The following is a 6,908-nucleotide window of genomic DNA, read 5'->3' as shown; positions in this document are numbered from 1 at the left end:
CTCTGTAGGCCCTACACTATGGAGTACTGTTTTCTTGATTACGTTTTGCTCATCGTAATCACACTATGCTTTTCATTTTCTTCTTAGAACCTTCTAAGCATGAAGTGAGTAAGACAGTGAGTTGTGTATTGATAGGGCCGAAGAAACATTTCCAAATGCCATCCCGCGAAAGGAAAGGACGAGAAACAGCGCTGGGGAAGAGCGTCCCTCGCACAGCCCTCAGAGCTGCCACCATGCACAAGATGGCGGCCGGGGCTGAGGCTGTGCCACCGTGCACAAGATGGCGGCCGGGGCTGAGGCTGTGCCACCGTGCACAAGATGCCGGCCGGGGCTGAGGCTGTGCCACCGTGCATAAGATGCCGGCCGGGGCTGAGGCTGTGCCTCTCAGAGCGCTCTGCAGCCTCTGCCAGCCCAGCCCCAGCCCCGGAGCAGCGCAGGGCGGGCAGAGCCCCCTTCCAGCCGTCTGCTTCAATGGACATTGACAGACACCCGGGCCACGCACACAGGCTGACACCTTTGCTCTGTGCACACAAACACGTACCACACACTTGGGAACCTCGGCTGGCAGCATTTTCAGGTGAAAACACAGAGAAACTCCAGGGTTTGAAGGTTTTCAAATAGAATATTTCATTTGCCAATAAAAGGACTGTAATAAAGAATTGGGTAAATAAAAATTCGGAATAAGAAGTTTAAATAAAGTATGTATAATTATAACTAAATGTAAGTATGGAATAAGGAATTCTCCTCCCGGTCGAGATAGAATTCCTTTTCCAAAAACCACGAATTGCAAAAGAACCCCCCCAGATAACAGGTTTCAACAGACTCATCAACTCGGAGGAAAAGACAGGACACAGGCCATCACAGGAACAAAAGAACCAGCCTAAAAGTCTACCTCCAGAGAAAGGCAACGCCCGGCCGATTTCGGCCGGAGACCATCAAGCAAGACAAAAGGGACGAGCCCCAGGAAGATGGTCGTTGCCAGAATCGAACACCATACCTGCCAAACCCATACTACAGAAACTCAATCAAGAAAGACAAAGAAGAGACTACTCCTCTGAGATATCCATCGGCACCAGCCCGGATCTCTCAATCCCGCTGTGATGAAATATGTTAAAATACATACAGACTCACTTTACATTTGAGGAGACTCTGCCCGGATACTTACTGACTCAATGTTCTAGGCCAGGAAATCCATTCACCCGACAATCAGGGACATTTGGTGAATGGAAACTGGTTGGAATTCTAGCCTGGGGACATAAAATCCCTATAAAAACCCAGGCCAGAGGACCCTCAGACGTGGATTTGGGAACACCTATACCTTGCGTATAGACCCTGTCCACCCAGCGCTGCGCTGTCCATTTATTGTGGTTTTTTTCCTCACTGTTTGTTGCTTTATTAATTTATAATAAATTAATCTTTGTTAATCTTTAATTTGCCGTTGCATTTATAACAGATTGGTGCCGTGACTCGGATCGGAAGAAACTGTGGGAGAATCTCGCTGTCCAGGGGGGTACCCCCGCTGATTTCAGCGGCCTGGGGAGCAGAGACCCTCCGCAGTTCGCTCCGATTGCCGAACCAAATTTAGGCTGAGGAAAAAACCATAATAAAGAGGAACGGATCCAGAGAGCTCGGGAAGGCAGGAGCCTTCGGGAAAGCCGCGGCTTGGTAGCTCATAAAAAGTCATACGTGCACGAAGACGCCCTCGCAGGAAAATTGCTGTAAGTACTGTGAGGTTGAGCGGGTGATCGGGCGAGTTTGTGAGAGACGTGACCTGGTCACGAAGCGAGTGTGGACTTCAAGGCCGCGTTTCCATCCTCCCGCGAGGGAATTGGCCGGCCGCAAAGGAAGCGATTCTGTGTGAAAGTGTCTCTCTTTCCTTACTCGTAAAGCCTGAGGCTAAAGGGAGTCTCAGGGGACCGATCAAAGGGGGCTGAGAGAGGAAGGGACGTCCAGTCGAGCTCTGGAACTGGTAAACTCTCTCAGCCAAAAGATTTAGAAAGTCGGAACATCGAGAAAACCCCGGTACAGCTAACCGAGAGGTAAGTATTGGTGCGATCTAGGACTTTCAGACGAAGAAAAAGACGAACACAACGCAGAGCAGGTAAGAATCGTAAGAAAATGGGACAGAGAAAAAGTAAAACGCAGAAACTAGATAACGAGAAAAGTCCATCAGAAGAATCAAAGCAAATGCTAGACATCCCACCAGAGAGTCCTTTAGGGTGGATGTTGAGAAATTGGGAAATTTGTCCCGAGAGACGAGAAAAATCAAAGGCAAAAATGATTTACTACTGTGCCGAGATCTGGGGAGGACAAGAATTGAGAAAATGTCTCACTTGGCCAGTATTGGGAACATTTGATAAATGGACGTGCAGGGAATTACTCGCACACGTAGAGAAAAAGGTCTCGCCAGACGGCGAGGAGAAAGAGTATGCCAAACTCTGGTTAAATACCAGAGTGCGGCTGTTTCCAGTGAAACAGAAAAACGAACATAAGACAGAGACCTGGGAACCCCTGGATCACTTACCCCCTCCCTACCGCGGGCCAGTAGAGCCTCCGGTGATGGACCAAGTAGTACCATCAGCACCCGAGGGTTCCATGGGGCAACTAGCAGAGGCACGCTCCCCTCAACCACCGGGAGTAGTGCCAGAAACCCTCACTACCCCCCCACCTGCAGAAAACCCAGCCACCGCACCCTCTTTGGAGTCGGTGTTGACGCAAGGATGGGGCTTACCCCCTCCACAAATCCCGGTCCGGCCACCACAGCTGGGACCACCGAAAGTATCCGAAGGGAACCCTCTGAGTCACTTAGCTGCGGCAGACATCCTGCCAGCAATGAGGGGAAACCCTCCCGCAAACTCCAGTTCCCCTCCTGCAAGCAGGACTCGGTGGAAATCAAAAATAGGGAATGGAGAATGGGGAGAGACAGAAAGTGGGCACCGAATGTTCCCTCTCAGGGAAGTGCCAACCGCCCCCGGAGTAATTGGATTTGTAAACGTGCCCCTTAACTCAGGGGATGTACGAGCATTCAAAAAAGAAATGGGGCGACTGCTAGATGACCCATTTGGAGTGGCCGAAAGATTAGACGATTTTCTAGGGAGTAGTATTTACACCTACGAAGATCTCATGGCCATCCTGAGATCCCTGTTTAGCCAGGAAGAGAGAGAGATGATTAAACAGGCGGGCATCAGGGATTGGGAAAGGCGGCACCCGCAGGGAACACCCGGTGACCAACAGTGGCCGAGCGTAAGCCCGAGTTGGAGCGCCCAGACCGAAGAAGGGAGAAGAAGCATGATGGATTTGAGGAATATCATCGTGCAAGGAATAAGAGGGGCGGTCCCCAGAGGACAGAACATTAGCAAAGTATTTGGGGAATGTCAGGGAAAAGAGGAATCCCCTACCGAATGGGTAGAAAGGCTGCGGAGAAGTCTGCAAATTTATTCCGGGACTGATCCCAGTTCTCCGGTGGGGGAGGTCCTGCTGAAAACGCAGTTTGTGGCTAAATCATGGGAGGACATTAGGAAGAAACTTGAGAAAATTGATGGATGGCAGGAGAAGAGTCTCCAAGAGCTTCTAAGGGAAGCTCAGAAGGTTTATATGAGGAGAGAAGACGAAAAACAGAAACTTCAAGCCAAAATATTAGTGGCTGCAGTAAAAGAAGTTCAAAAACACGAACAGAAACAGGGAAAGCCGATACCTAAAAAACAAAAAGGATCCCAAAAGGAGGAAACTCCTCCTCGAAAGGATCCTCCTGAGTGCTTCTACTGTAAGAAAGTAGGACACATAAAAAAGGATTGCAGGAAACGAATAAAAGATGAACAAATATTTAAAGAAGATTAGGGGGGTCTTGGGCTCTTCCAAATGGGGACAGTAACAGCAAAGGAGCCCTTGATAAAATTGAAGGTAGGTCCCCACCGCCAGGAAATGAGTTTCCTGGTTGATACCGGGGCTGAGAGAAGCACCCTGCAGAAATTGCCTATAGGGTGTGAAACGAGTAAAGAAAAAGTAATTGTAATTGGCGCAAAAGGAGATCCATTCAAAGTCTCGGTAATCAAGGAGGTGGAAATCGAGTCAGAAAATAAGATATGTTTAGGAAATTTGTTGCTTGTAGAAGAAGCCGACTACAACCTATTGGGAAGAGATATGATTATAGCTTTAGGAATAAATATCATTGTGAAAAATTCAGAATTAGTAGTGAAGGTGTTGCATTTAACTTCAAAAGATGAAAAGGAAATTGACCCCCGAGTATGGCACTCAAAGGGGGAAGTGGGAAAATTAGATATTGCTCCCATCAAAATTGAAATTGAGAATCCAGAGAATCCGATAAGGATCCGACAATACCCCATCCCCGCCGAAGGGAGGAAGGGTTTGAAATTAATAATTGACGAGCTGCTTAAAGGAGGCACGCTCGAGCCCTGCATGTCCCCACATAACACCCCCATCCTGGCAGTAAAGAAAGCCGATGGGAACTTCCGATTGGTTCAGGACTTGAGAGCTGTAAATGCTAGAACCCGAACCAGGTTTCCGGTAGTAGCAAATCCTTACACTTTACTAAACAGACTCTCACCAGAGGATGTATGGTATAGTGTAATTGATTTAAAAGATGCTTTCTGGACATGTCCTCTAGATGAAGGGAGTAGGGATTTTTTCGCTTTCCAGTGGGAGGACCCAGATACCAATCGAAATCAGCAATTGCGGTGGACGGTCCTTCCACAAGGATTCGTTGAATCTCCGAACTTGTTCGGACAAGCCTTAGAGCAACTACTCACCCAATTCACTCCAGAGGAAGGGACAAAACTGTTACAATATGTAGACGATTTGCTAATCGCCGGGATCACGGAAGAGCAGGTGAAGAAATGTACCATTTCCCTGCTGAATTTTCTGGGACAAAAGGGGTTGAAAGTGTCTAAATCCAAGCTGCAATTCACTGAGCCCGAAGTAAAATATCTTGGACATTGGATATCACAAGGGAAAAAGAAATTAGATCCCGAGAGGGTGATGGGAATCCTTGAACTTCCTGCCCCACAAACCAAGAGACAAATTAGGCAAGTTTTAGGGCTCATGGGATATTGCAGACAGTGGATTGAGGGATACAGTGAAAAGGTGAAATTTCTGTATGAAAGGCTAAATACAGATCGATTAAAATGGACAGGGCAAGACGAAATTAAATTTCAAGAACTAAAGAATGCCCTTGTCACTGCTCCAGTTTTAACATTACCAGACATCAGAAAAGAGTTTCAACTGTTTGTCGACATAAGTGGACAAACAGCACAAGGAGTTTTAACCCAGGAATGGGCAGAAAAGAAGAAACCTATAGGGTTTTTGTCCAAAATCCTAGATCCAGTCAGTCGGGGCTGGCCCACGTGTCTGCAAGCAATTGTGGCAGTAGCACTGTTGGTTGGGGAAGCCAAAAAGGTAACGTTTGGAGCTCCCCTGATAGTTTATACTCCACATGATGTAAGAAATATCTTACAACAAAAAGCGGAGAAATGGTTGACCGATTCAAGGCTTCTGAAATATGAAGCCATGTTAATCAGTTCGCCAGGATTGGAATTAAGGACAACCTCTGCACAAAACCCTGCGCAATTTTTGTACGGGGAACCAACGGGAAAGCTACTACATAATTGTATTGAAACAGTGGAATTACAAACTAAAGTAAGACCCGATCTGGAGGATCAGGAATTGGAAGGAGGAGAAAAATGGTTTATCGATGGTTCCTCGAGAATGATGGAGGGAAAACGTAAATCGGGTTATGCCATCATAAATGGTATAACAGGACAGACTGTAGAATCGGGTCCCCTAAAAGCAAATTGGTCAGCACAGGCTTGTGAACTTTTTGCTCTCCTAAAAGCCCTCAAAGGCTTGAAGGGAAAAAGGGGAACCATCTATACCGATTCAAGATATGCATTTGGGATAGTACATACCTTCGGGAAAATTTGGGAAGAAAGGGGTCTGATCAACACTAAAGGAAAAGGATTGGTACATGAGGAAATAATTAGACAAATTTTAGAAGCGGTCAGGGAGCCACTGGAGATATCTGTGGTTCATGTAAAAGGACACCAGACCGGACGACAATTCCATACAAGGGGAAACAATTTAGCGGATAAAGAGGCGAAAAGAGCGGCATTGTTAACCGTAAGTATTTCTGAGCTAGTCCCAAGGGAACCCCCAGAGGTTTCAGTGCTTCCTTCAGAAAAGGAGCAGGAAGACTTCAAAAAGGTAGGGGGACATTTCAAAGAGGGTAAATGGTGGTTACCTGACGGGAGGAAGTTGGTCCCGAAGGGAATAGCAAAAGGGATACTCAAAAGACTACATGCACAAACCCATTGGGGAACCAGGGCATTGGCTGAACAATTTTTAAAATTCTTCGGGTGTAAGGGAATCTTCGAGCTTGCAAAACAAGAGGTACAGGGATGTGTGATATGCCAAAAGGTAAACAGAGCGAATTTTCGGCAAACCAATTGGGGAGGTCGGCCAATCTCATATCGACCATTCGAAAGAATCCAAGTGGATTTCACGGAATTACCGAAAATTGGCAGAAATAAATATTTATTGGTTATAGTAGATAAATTGACACATTGGGTAGAGGCCTTTCCCAGAGCTAAGGCCACGGCTCAAACAGTGTCTAAAATTCTACTGGAGGAAATAATTCCTAGGTATGGTATTGTAGACCATATTGATTCGGATCAGGGTACACATTTCACCTCGAAAATTATCAAACAGTTGTCCGATGCGTTAGGGATCAGATGGCAATATCATACTCCTTGGCACCCTCAGAGCTCGGGGCAAGTGGAAAGAATGAATCAGACATTGAAGTCACAAATATCCAAATTGACAATTGAAACAAAAATGTCCTGGGTCAAATGTCTCCCCTTGGCATTGTTGAATATAAGAACCATGCCGAACTCAGA

Source organism: Cyanistes caeruleus, chromosome 31 (assembly GCF_971803275.1).
Source record: "Cyanistes caeruleus chromosome 31, bCyaCae1.hap1.1, whole genome shotgun sequence".
Classification (NCBI taxonomy): Eukaryota; Metazoa; Chordata; class Aves; order Passeriformes; family Paridae; genus Cyanistes; species Cyanistes caeruleus.
Note: the sequence above shows the minus strand (reverse complement) of the source record.